The 14,286-nt window shown below is 29.6% G+C and overlaps 1 protein-coding gene across 5 annotated transcripts in view; it reads right to left on the bottom strand.

Annotated features, from left to right (window-relative positions):
• The window catches only part of LOC139487912 (sodium/calcium exchanger 3-like), a 34,647-nt gene extending 24,912 nt beyond the window's left edge, over nucleotides 1-9,735 (bottom strand). The window contains exons 1-2 of one of the 5 annotated variants that reach the window (XM_071273141.1): nucleotides 9,615-9,735; nucleotides 9,022-9,106 (exon numbers count right to left, since the gene is read on the bottom strand). The gene's annotated coding sequence lies outside the window, so the exon portion shown is untranslated. Of the gene's footprint in view, nucleotides 1-9,021; nucleotides 9,333-9,614 lie in introns of those variants that run through there. The other 4 variants (XM_071273139.1, XM_071273138.1, XM_071273142.1 and 1 more) reach the window with 4 other exon arrangements.
• Nucleotides 9,736-14,286: the final 4,551 nt, after the last annotated feature.

Here is a 14,286-nt window from a genome sequence, read left to right on the forward strand (position 1 = left end):
TTGATAAACTAAATAAAGGCAACAGTAGTATACCGCTGTTCGAAACTCACAAATCGATTGAGAAAAAAAACAAATCCGGGTTACAAACTAAAACTGAGGGAAACGCATCAAATATAAGAGGAGAACAAGGACACAGCAGAAACACAACATTAAAATGTAACACACACAGAAACGAACTATAATATAACAATGACCATTTTCCTGACTTGGTACAAAAACGATCTAAATTAAATAATCTTTTGATAAAAATGGTCAAGAATTGATAGTTAAGACAGTTGGTCAGATGGGGTGCATGCAAGCAAATTGAAAATATCACATCATGAGTTTGATGCATTTGAAGTGCTTTTGATGATTACACTTCATCAGGAATGCGCAAACCCAAAACTTTGAAGGCCAAAGATGTCTTCCTAACTTAATATCTAAGGAGCTATATGACCAAGTGGAACATAAAAAGTATATTTAAATCGACTCTTAGTCAATTTCTTAATAATTCATAAATTTAGCAATGGAAAATTTGAAAAAATGTATTTAATTGCAGATCCGAAAATCATATTAGAATTGACTAAGTTCAATGTATTTTAAGAAAAAGGTTAGAAAAGTTGTGTAATGTCCTTATTACTTGTATTGTTACGCATTGGATCACTACTGGTGAAATAAGTTTTGCAATACAGACCCTAAATAGCAATTTTCAAACTATAGTTTAAATATTAGAGCACCTTGTGCATTGTTTTATACCAGCATTTACCAATTTGTGTGTTGTCTGTCTGTAGTGTATGTTTACACAGTTTTGTCTGCTGGATCTTAATAATGTCACATTAACCTATTATGTTTGTTTGTGTTGCTAACCCAACTTTGTCTATTTATTGGAACATTGAACAACTTGCATACAAGTGGAAGGTTCAGCTAGTTAAAAAACAGGATTAAACCACAATTTTCATTGGAAATACCTGTCCAAGTCATGAATTCGGCACTTGTTTTAAAATGTTCATTTGATCGATAGCGTTTGATTTTGTCATCACTTATTGAATTTGCCTGAGGGTTCAATGTTTTTGTCACACTTTGTTTACATATGTTACTTCACTTAAATCATACATATACATGAATGGAAAATGTGAGATAACATTAATAAGACAGGCAACATTTAAGAAATTTTAGAGGAACAGATTGAATAGAATTGTCTTTTGGAAGATATCGTAGTTTACATCAAAACATGAATGAGCAGATATAAGCACTGGAAGATTGGCCGTTGTGTCCAGTGTTTTCCCTAAATGCATTAATTCAAATAACAAAGCGTTTAAGAAGCAAGAAGTTTTACAGAAAATTTGTCGTAAACTATGTGTTGAACAGTAACCGATCGAGCTGAAAGAAGTGACCATACTATCTTCTCCATCAGCCTTATAGTCCTTCATTATAACACAAAGATTCATAAAATCAGAACACAATACGATCGAAAACTTCGATAGAATCGATTTACCATCTATAAAGTTTTCTATCAAATGACAATATAAAACACGTTTATGTAGCTCCTCTTGTATAGGTAAAATCAATTTATAGGTGAATAAACTTGAATTCGTATAGTGACATCTTCAACATAAGTTGAAAGAAATCTAGAGTTTTCGAAATGCTAACATCATAAAGATACACTAGAGACAAGTAACGAGTTATGAATTCTAAAGAAACAACTGGAGATCTGAAATCAACATTAGATTCAGTGAGGCGCCAAAGACAAAAAAGTAACAATCACTGACAAGATTGGGCATTCAATTTACCATGACTTGAGATAAACTTATTTATTGGTACGTAGCTTTTGCCCTATTAGAAAAAAATCTGGTTTGTCATTATCTTAATTTTGAATGATGTGAAAAACATTGAATTCAGCATTGAGAAAATTGTTTAAAAAAAAATGTACGAGCCATTGGTTATGTGTATTCAATTGTCTGAAATTAATGAATATATAGAATAAATACAGAAATAGTAGAGTTGAACTCTTTATGGGACACAAACCAAATGTAACAAATGTTCAGAATGTTATCTTAATTCATATATATAGAGTAAAGAAAACAATTGGTAGTGATTAGAGTTCATCAATATGTGTAAAAGGTTAATATACTTAACAGAGTTAAGAGTTAATATACAAATAGAGTAAAGAAAACAATTGGTAGTAATTAGAGTTCATCAATTTGTGTAATAGGTTAATATACTAAAGGTAGTTCAAATTCACAAGTTTAGATGCAGATAGACGGACACGAGAGAAAAAATATTGAAATAGGGTAGAACAGTTGCGTTTACACGGGTAGCATCACATACAATGCATGCATCACACATCACGCAGATCCAACTGTACCGAACAACTGTATGATGACAATAGCTGAATTTCTGACGTGTTTATTAGTAATGGCAACATTTTGTATACCGCTGTTCAGTAGTCATAATTCCATTAAGCAAAATCAAAACCGGTAAACAAATTAAAATAGAGGGAACAAATCAACTATAAGAGCAAATCAACGGAACAACAGAAACACTGAAATACTACAAAAGCAAACTCCAAAATAAATAGAAATGGACTATATATAATCACAGTCGATCTTCCTTATATTCCTGCAATAGCTAACATAAGCTGTATTTGCCAAAACATTTGCGAATTTTTATTCCTCAAAAGTCTTCACCTTCGTACTTTACAGCCTTTTAAACTTTTTTTTTATTTCCACGTCACTAATTGGTCTTTTGTAGACGAATCGCGCGTCTGGCGTACACACTTTTTAAGCCTGGTATATATTATTTGATTACAAACACAAAAGACAAAAGAATGAAAAAGAATGAAAAACATTCCACAATACAGAGCATAGGAAATTTAAGATTGGGCCATAGAACTTCCAACTGTGCTGAAGTTTTCCAATACCATTAGAATAAAGGAAAGCATCCTCTATCAATCTGATGTGGAACTCCCTTGCCTAACAGTATCTTTTATTAACACGGAGAGAAACAGTTACCTGTGACATAATCAGACACACAAAACAAAGAAAAGCGGAAGGACCGTGTTCGGGACGTCGGGATTTGGTCTTTATGTATTAGAGAATACGGGATTGGGGCTTTATTTTCGCGCGAATTCGGAATTTACACCTTTCGGGACACCAGATTTAATGATCAATTTTCAAACATCCGGGACAAAATGCTTTTTTTTTTTAAACTTGAGATGCCACCCCCTCCTACCACCCTTTAACCATGGGTAGGTTGCCTACATATGACTGTAAACGTCATCTTTTAGATAACCATCAAATAGTTTTAAACTAACTTTAAAATGTCAGAAATATCTAAGAAAATAAACACAGAGAGCACCAAAAATCTTTATAGTCAAAGAACTATGTAAACATGATGCATGAATTTAAATTCAGACAAAAACCAAACATGCGATGTCATCCATTATCATATCAATAAAGCATAGTGTCTGATTGTGTCTAATTTTGTTGGAGATACTTCAATGGGAAAAAACCATTAAATTTTCTGATAAAGCATAGAATGAGAGTGGAGTAATGATTCTTGTAGATAAAAACTAGCTAATTCAAATAGGATTCTCATGAGACCGGTAGCAAACAGGCTAATTGGTTAATAATTCTTCATTTAAATATTTTCCTTGTCACCTTAGAGACAAAACTGTATTAATTACATTTACCATTTTCATACAAATAAATCATCATGGAATATTTACTTTCTGCAAAGATTTTAAGCTACGTCAAATAGATTTATAATTGCTCACTGAAATATCATATAGGATATTAATTTCTATATAAAAGATAGAACACTCTGAAAGATATTTATTATTCATAATATTTCTAAAACATTTAAATGTGTTTCAACTATAAATGGTACTTTGTTTGTTTTTGCGGTAAATCCAAGATCAAAGGGTATTTCAACTTTCAATCAATATAAACCATTGGTAAAAACTGTTACAAATATTATTTTTTATTCAATGTTAACTAGTTCAGTGTAATCTACTGTTTCTAGAAAGTTTGGAATATGTTGTGGAAGCATGATTTATGACTTTACCTTGAAATCTTATTATTCTACTTGATCTCAGAATCTATTGTTCGTATATTAAAAAGGAACACTATAGATTTCAGATTTATCAAATACGGTCGACTATATATGGAATTGTATTTCAATCAGTTCACTCAACTTTGGGTGTAATTTTGTCAGTTTTAATCTGAATGGTAGATATATCTTGAAAAATATCAAAGGGTAGAGTATAAATCATTAACATTTTACCAGCTTGAAACTTCTATGGCAAAAACAAATGTAAATGTGATTATTTAAAATAGAAATATTAAGTTTGGTTGAAAAAACATAGTGACAATGTTAACTATTTCCAATTTTAGTAACCATGATCACGTTACCTTTTCATTAAATGTTAACTACCGAATAAAACATCACTGGGTGTGTGGTGCCACATATGAAGCAGGATATGCTTACTTTTCCAGAATACCTGAGATAACCCCCGGTTTGTATTGCTCAGTCTTTAGTTGTCTATGTTGTGTAGTGTATATTGTTGTTTGATTGGTTTGGTTTTTTTTTGCCATGATCATGACATTGTCAGTTCTTTCATGTCGGGACATATTCTAATGATTTGGGTAGATAAAACATCTTAGACAATTCGTTTGTTTTTATTTAATTATTTTTGTCCTTTTTTTAATATTAATGATTATATAGAAGTTTCAATCACAAAATGTTGCAAAATTGAAGATCAGTTGTAGATTAATATGAATTAAACATTAGAAATATCATAAGTGGGTCACTAAAATAGAAAAATAATCTAATTACTTTACAAAAGAAAAGAAAATTGTGTTGCATTAATCTTCTTAAAAGATTAAAACATTAATTGCAACTTAACAAAAATCAACGTTTAAAATGATGTTACCTTTGTTGAACATGAACGTCCTCACTTATGTTGATCAAATATAATAAAGAAGAAATCAGTTGGTATGTCCGTTATCGATACAAACAATGCATTGTTCTTTACTGATTATAGTTTCATAACTTCTTAATAGGATAACTTTTATCAATCGAATGACGTCAAAAGATTGTTCAGCAAAAATAAAAGGTACTACCTTGAATAAAAATAGATATTTCTATTCATTTTTGAAGATGGATAGGATAGTTATGGTTAAATAATTGGATCGACTTCAAAATTGCATTATAAAATAAAGAAAAGTTAAATGATTTTGTATTCTTAGATTTATGCTTATAAACCATTGTCCATCATATTAGCATAATTCATATAGCCCCATCAAGACCAGGGATCAGTGTTATGCATGCAGATATATATTAATTCCTTATTTTAAGAAGTTACTGAGCTATTGAACTGATGATACTCTCTGAGACTCACAGTGGATCAGCAGAGGTATCTATCCAGTGGTAGTAATAATATTAACGGTACCTATTTTACTCAATAAGATTGAGAACAAAATGGTGAATGTGTCAAAAAGACAACAATCCAGCCAAAGAGCAGAAAACAGCCGAAGGCCACCAATATTCTTCAACACAGCGAGAAAATCACGTACCCGGAGGCGAGCTTCAGCTGGCTCCATAGGTTCAATAAAAATGAACGTCACACTAAACTCCAAAACATATCTATAAACTGATATTAAAAAACATACAAGACTCTGACTTGGAAAAGGTACCAAAATAAGGTGGGCTAAACATGTTTTGTGAGATATCAACCCTCCTCTTATACCTCTTGCCAATGTGAAGAAGATATAGATTTCGATTTTTCAGAGAGATCATAACATGAATAAGCGAGTTACGGTATATGCGACTTTTAATCAGATTGCAATTTACCGCATTACAAAATCAGATGCGCAATTTGACAATAAATGTTTCTACAGTTATATTCGGGCCACGCTATTTGAACATTGACTACATGATACAAAATTTGGAGAGCTGATATAACCGAAAAGGGTCAAAAGGTAAAGTCAACACCGGATAAAGAATCGTAAATAAATATAAACGCAGTGATGCGAGAGGTCAAATTATTTGAAAATCAAATACTTAATACAAAGTTTGAAAAACTGATATAAAAAAGACCAAAAGTGTAGCAGCGTGGACAATGAATGAGAGATATGCACGCGAGTGTATACGTCCCTTGAATAATGTAAAATTCGAATGAAGTTGAAAATTTTTTAAATTGTAAAGAGGATCGTATGTCCTTATCCTTAAAAAATCCTCTCAATCACAGAAATTAATTTTACATCTTTGAAGGATGTTTCTCCTAGTAATACGTTGGAAAAGGGATGGGTCGTGTTCAAGATTGCACTCACTGACCGCCATCTCCGAGGATTCCAATGTCGCTATTCTTGGGACTCAAAATCAAAGCTGAATGTTTGCTTTTAACATTTGTATTACGTAAATCTGATGTAATAAATGTGTTTTATTCGTTCCAAAGTTAATATTGCAAAATTCTTTGAATACTAGAAGTTGTTTCATGTTTAAGAACCCTTTTCTTTTGACAGAATATGATCACAAGATGCCATAAAACAATTCAAGAATTACGAGTTTCGTTTCATCACTTTTGGCATTTAGCTGAAATGGAAGAAATCAATTACTTTTAAATTAATGTTAGCCAGGCAGGAAAAATGCCTATCAATAAGTTACAACAAATGATATATCGATGCAAATCTCGAGTGTACATGGAGAGGGTTTAAAGTATAAATTTCAATTTTTCATTATCTTGAACGAAAAGTGATCGAAAATATAGATAAAAAAAAACACTTAATAAGTTATCATCTGTAATTCAAGATGGATGACACATCGTCCTAGATAAGCTGTTGTTACCTTTATGCACCAATCGACTTCACCGGAAGTAAAGATAGCTATCCAGCGTTCTCCCTTAAAAAATGTTAAATATGGGTTAAGATCGACTGAAACATAAACGAATTTGAAACTTCCTATATATAATCTTCAAAATAGAATATTTATTTTCCCGCCTTTATACCATATTTATTTCCAAAATTTAAATTTCAAAAACTAACCTGTTAATGGTGGTAAATTTGGAAGCCTTATTGAAAAAGCAGTTTCCAGGACTCGTTCAGCGTTTTCAGATGATGTGCTATTATATGAGTGCCCTTTTTTCCTTTTTACCAACAAATCTAAATCAATTTGCTTATGTACTACATAGCACGGAATTTTGTCAAGAAATCTTATAATTGTTGGGGAGATTACGTCATTTGATTGTGTAACACGGACGCTTAGAAGACGGATATGAGAGATCTCAACACTTATTTCTGAAAAATGCACCAATGGAATAGTTGATGAAATTGATATTTAATTAAAATTACGTAACAATTGCATTATCTGATTTATACGGAAACGAGCCTCTTTTTTTTCATTTTTCTACATTAATTGGTAATGGTTTTGTTTAATAATTAATTATCAAACATCATAGCAACGCAATATTGGGATATAAAAACTATAATGCTGTTTCGTGCAAGGAGAAGAAGATAATGCAATGCACGAACTTTCAATCGTTGATTATTCATTTCCTGATTTTTCAATCGTCTAGCCCTTTAACAGAAATTGATTGTGATATAATTTAGAACTTGTCGTAAGAAAAAGTCTTTAGAACAAAATCCTTAGTCAAACTTCTTAGAAAAAAAAATATAATAGTTCAATGACCATCTTCATACTATTATCATTGGGCCACTTACAAGTTCCATTTCAAACGCCATTTTTTCAAATAATTGAATATTTTTGATGTTCTTGAAAACTGTTATCCATCGGAAATAGTTTAGCATAAAATTTAAAATGGAAATGGGGAATGTGTCAAAGAGACAACAACCCGACCATAGAACAGACAACCGCAGAAGGTCACCAACAGGTCTTCAATGCAGCGAGAAATTTCCGCACCGGAGGCGTCCTTCAACTTATTCCACAGATGTTGTTATTCTACATCTATAAACCTGTCTTATATTTTCTTTCAATGGGGTACCGCTTATATGCTTTTTGTAAAAACAATATTTCTAAGGAGCATAACTCCTACAAAATGGCATATTCATATACTTTTCCCATCAAAATATGTCAAGAACTGAATGGGTGAGAGAGCATTTTTTTTTTAAACTTTACTTTTACACGATTATATCTCCAAGGGGCATGACCCCTAATAAAATTTCCGATTCAGTTACTGGTTTAAAATTTATCAAGATATGTGTGATACAAATCTCTTTTATAATTTATATCTGTATACAATTCATTGAGAACTGAAAGGGAGAAAGAACTTGAAGTATTACGAACTCAATACATGTATATGCCCCCGCTCTGCTCGCAGCAGATGTACAAAGGAGCACAGCAAGTAAGTTATACTTAATTCTGGTATATTTAATCTTAAAAATCTGGTTAATGTTTTAAAATTACAGAGACCAATCTTAGAAATGTAGTTAGTGTTTTAAAATTAGAGAGAAAGAAATACCAGCACGACATTTTTTCAAAATCCATAGCAAAACACACCACCGAAACATGAAACCGTAAATAAGTCGTCAGTCATCTTAGAGATGCTCGACATGTATTGATTATTCAATGTATGTTCGTAAGCGCAAATTTTCGGCAGTGATGGTTGCCATCTACTTTCATATGTCCTCCCCTCTTTGGGTTAGTACTTTTTGAAACACCAATATGAAGTCCAAATAATGTCTGGTGTTACCACTAAGTAATGTAGTTTTTTCTGAATAATCTTTCATTTCAGACGTGGTTTAAAACAAATGTGGCAAATTAGCTTATTGGTGTGGGGAACAAATTTCAAATGGAAGACTTAGGCATTTTTCATATAGTCACAAAAACACTGACCAAATATCTTTTTTAATCTACACGTGGTTTCGTCTTTAATTTTCTATGATGATATGTGAAGTGAGACCCCCCATAAAATGAACAAATGCAAAAGAATTAAGCAGTTTTATAAATATTCTGAGCATTATCTATAGTATTGCATTCCCTTACTAACGTTTAATAACAAAACATCACATTTAAGTGACCACTTACCTGCAAAATAATGATATAGAATAATTTTACAATAATCTCAGCACTGAACTTCTAGAATTATTCTGCATTAAATCTTACTTCCCATCTGAAATGAAAATGTTTATTTAGTTGAATCAATCCTAAATTCGTTCATTGATTATTCAAATACAACCTGGTTTAAAGTATCCTAAATAATTCAAATCTAATTGATAAATGTTCTGTTCCAGGCAAAATCATTTTATATATATATAAACAAAAGGCATGGTGCCAATAATCCAACAATTATAGTTAAATAGCACTACCGTGTTCATTGGCAATGATTACTGGTAATCGATGACTTCAACACGTACATTTTAGATTTTCTTGGATCGGATATTTTTCGATACGGATGAATACCTTTATGTAAAATACTTATTGATGGTGCTGTTGTTCCATGCTTCTAGATAAATCTTTATTCATTTTTATATTTAATTTTATATTGATTTATAGAATTTTCCTTGGTCACTTAACGTTCTTGTGTTCATTCCAATTTGGTGTTCTTGTTATTTTTTTTTTATCTGTTTAACGAGTTATTCGAATAAATATACTGTTGATCATTCTACAGTATTAATTACTTTTGGAATGCGAAACCATCATTTAAATGTTTGCAATCTATAGTTGACAAAACATTAAAAAAATAAAAAGCATGTTGCTAGTTAGCAACATCACACAACAAAGACAAAACAGTTTATCGATGTGAGTAACTCAAGGATTGAAACTGGCGGTAAATTATACTGAAATAAAACATCGGGTTTAAAAGTATAAATATTTAATTGACTATTTGACATTAATCAAAACAAAATAAAAAATCAATATTTGGAGATTGGTGTATTGTTTCTGATTATTTATTTGCTTTCAAACAGTTTTTAAAAAAAACTGACGTCTAATATTAATCGCGGAAAAATATAGATGAGTCGGTTAGCAAATACATAATTAATGCTTTTCCAAAAACAAAATGCGGAGGTGTACAATGCAAAGATTTCATGTATTATAACTTAGATGAGGAAAAGGTTATGTATCACACCCATTAGTGAACTTCGGCTGTTATCTGCACTTTGGTCGGGTTGTTGTCTCTTTGATACATTCCCCATTTCCATTCTTAATTTAATTAGTCTTCAAAAAAGAAATTAATTTTATAAATTTAGTTCGTTCGACGCATCTTTTCTGTATTTAATTTTCTTCGCAGAGAACTCTCAATCCACAGAATAGTGAAAGCCAAAGATGTGTAAAGCTGCATATGCGAAGACCGATATAAAAATAGCCTAAAAAAAGTTATTGCAAAATTCATATAAAATCAACTTTTGACTGAGGTTGTTGCTGAAAAATTTCTAAATTGAATCAAGAATAGTATGTTTAAAACTATGTCAGTAACGCATCTCTAAGCACCTGTTTTAACCCACTATCTTAATTGGTTTGAAGTTAAACTGCATTCCAACAAGACGTTCAAACTTTGACAATGAATTCGGTTTAATTCGCCTGACATCGTTCGACCAAACTTACAGTTTCTGCTTATGTTTAATTGTATTATATATCAAACTTTTAACATACAAACATTGCCGTCTTTGTCTTCCATTATAGCATACTAAACATTATCACTGGACTAGTATATATTTGTTTAGGGGCCAGCTGAAGGACGCCTCCGGGTGCGGGAATTTCTCGCTACATTGAAGACCTGTTGGTGACCCTCTGCTGTTGTTTTTTATTTGGGCGGGTTGTTGTCTCTTTGACACATTCCCCATTTCCATTCTCAATTTTATATACCGTATTGGTTTTGCTCATTGTTGAAGATCATATTGTGACTTGAAATTGTTTGTATCCTTGTCTCTTGTGGTCGGTGGATAATTGTCTTATGGGCTATCATACCATATTTTCTTGTTTTCGCGCAGTAAAAATCACATAAACACAAAGTGGTTTGAACAACTCTATCAATGAACTATTCAGTTTGTCGTCGAGCATGAATGATTGAAAAAATAATCGTTACATCGATATATCAGGCGGGAATGTTTTACGTGAAATGTGTTGGTTGATAAATGTCCAGTGGCAAGTATTGCATGCATTTTCAGGACGATACGCGAATATGTGAATATGATTTATAGGTGATGCGGATGTATGAACTATGACGATTAACCCTGTTATGCATTGTTGCAATTTATGAATTGTTTAAGTACACTGAAACAGAGACGTATATATGTCTCTGACTGAAACTATTAAAAAAAGTTTTTTTATTATCTTAGTTCATTGTGACAAGGCTAGATTTACGACTAACATTAGACTGTTTACCGGTGATGAACTTTATAAGGTTGCAACAATCGTTCCATTACAACAACCATTATATAAGTATATATAAGTATAAACATGTTTGTTATTGTACATGGAATTTAATTTCTGGACATATCTTTTTGCCAGCAAACAATTTGTCGCGATTGTTAACCTTATTTTTAGCCGGCAGTGATTTAAACAACTTGTTACAATAATTATTGCAATATAGTTTCATTTAGGTTCTTCTGATAATGTACCGACGAATATTAAATTGGAGTTGACTTGCATAAACACAAAAGATGTTTTTATTATGTATGATTCTTATTTCATGGTACGCTTGTTTTTTTTTATTAACTATATCTGTTTTACAGCATTTAACTATATCTGTTTTTACAGCATTTAACTATATCTTTTTTACAGCATTTAACTATATCTTTTTTACAGCATTTAACTATATCTGTTTTTACAGCATTTAACTATATCTGTTTTTACAGCATTTAACTATATCTTTTTTTACAGCATTTAACTATATCTGTTTTTACAGCATTTAACTATATCTGTTTTACAGCATTTAACTATATCTGTTTTACAGCATTTAACTATATCTGTTTTTACAGCATTTAACTATATCTTTTTTTACAGCATTTAACTATATCTTTTTTTACAGCATTTAACTATATCTTTTTTTACAGCATTTAACTATATCTTTTTTTACAGCATTTAACTATTATATCTTTTTTTACAGCATTTAACTATATCTTTTTTTACAGCATTTAACTATATCTGTTTTTACAGCATTTAACTATATCTGTTTTACAGCATTTAACTATATCTGTTTTACAGCATTTAACTATATCTGTTTTTACAGCATTTAACTATATCTGTTTTACAGCATTTAACTATATCTTTTTTTACAGCATTTAACTATATCTTTTTTTACAGCATTTAACTATATCTTTTTTTACAGCATTTAACTATATCTTTTTTTACAGCATTTAACTATATCTTTTTTTACAGCATTTAACTATATCTTTTTTTACAGCATTTAACTATATCTTTTTTTACAGCATTTAACTATATCTTTTTTTACAGCATTTAACTACATCTTTTTTTACAGCATTTAACTATATCTTTTTTTACAGCATTTAACTATATCTTTTTTACAGCATTTAACTATATCTTTTTTTACAGCATTTAACTATATCTTTTTTTACAGCATTTAACTATATCTTTTTTTACAGCATTTAACTATATCTTTTTTTACAGCATTTAACTATATCTTTTTTTACAGCATTTAACTATATCTTTTTTTACAGCATTTAACTATTATATCTGTTTTTACAGCATTTAACTATATCTGTTTTTACAGCATTTAACTATATCTGTTTTTACAGCATTTAACTATATCTGTTTTACAGCATTTAACTATATCTGTTTTACAGCATTTAACTATATCTGTTTTTACAGCATTTAACTATATCTGTTTTTACAGCAATATCTGTTTTTACAGCATTTAACTATATCTTTTTTTTACAGCATTTAACTATATCTTTTTTTACAGCATTTAACTATATCTTTTTTTACAGCATTTAACTATATCTTTTTTTACAGCATTTAACTATATCTTTTTTTACAGCATTTAACTATATCTTTTTTACAGCATTTAACTATATCTTTTTTACAGCATTTAACTATATCTTTTTTTACAGCATTTAACTATATCTTTTTTTACAGCATTTAACTATATCTTTTTTTACAGCATTTAACTATATCTTTTTTTACAGCATTTAACTATATCTGTTTTTACAGCATTTAACTATATCTTTTTTTTTACAGCATTTAACTATATCTTTTTTTACAGCATTTAACTATATCTTTTTTTACAGCATTTAACTATATCTTTTTTTACAGCATTTAACTATATCTTTTTTTACAGCATTTAACTATATCTGTTTTTACAGCATTTAACTATATCTTTTTTTACAGCATTTAACTATATCTGTTTTTACAGCATTTAACTATATCTTTTTTTACAGCATTTAACTATATCTTTTTTACAGCATTTAACTATATCTTTTTTACAGCATTTAACTATATCTTTTTTTACAGCATTTAACTATATCTTTTTTTACAGCATTTAACTATATTTTTTTTTACAGCATTTAACTATATCTTTTTTTACAGCATTTAACTATATCTGTTTTTACAGCATTTAACTATATCTTTTTTTTTACAGCATTTAACTATATCTTTTTTTACAGCATTTAACTATATCTTTTTTTACAGCATTTAACTATATCTTTTTTTACAGCATTTAACTATATCTTTTTTTACAGCATTTAACTATATCTTTTTTTACAGCATTTAACTATATCTGTTTTTACAGCATTTAACTATATCTTTTTTTTTACAGCATTTAACTATATCTTTTTTTACAGCATTTAACTATATCTTTTTTTACAGCATTTAACTATATCTGTTTTTACAGCATTTAACTATATCTTTTTTTACAGCATTTAACTATATCTGTTTTTACAGCATTTAACTATATCTTTTTTACAGCATTTAACTATATCTTTTTTTACAGCATTTAACTATATCTTTTTTTACAGCATTTAACTATATCTTTTTTTACAGCATTTAACTATATCTTTTTTTACAGCATTTAACTATATCTTTTTTTTTACAGCATTTAACTATATCTTTTTTTACAGCATTTAACTATATCTTTTTTTACAGCATTTAACTATATCTTTTTTTACAGCATTTAACTATATCTTTTTTTACAGCATTTAACTATATCTTTTTTTACAGCATTTAACTATATCTTTTTTTACAGCATTTAACTATATCTTTTTTTACAGCATTTAACTATATCTTTTTTTACAGCATTTAACTATATCTGTTTTTACAGCATTTAACTATATCTTTTTTTACAGCATTTAACTATATCTTTTTTTACAGCATTTAACTATATCTTTTTTTACA

This window comes from Mytilus edulis, chromosome 9, assembly GCF_963676685.1.
Source record: "Mytilus edulis chromosome 9, xbMytEdul2.2, whole genome shotgun sequence".
Lineage (NCBI taxonomy): Eukaryota > Metazoa > Mollusca > Bivalvia > Mytilida > Mytilidae > Mytilus > Mytilus edulis.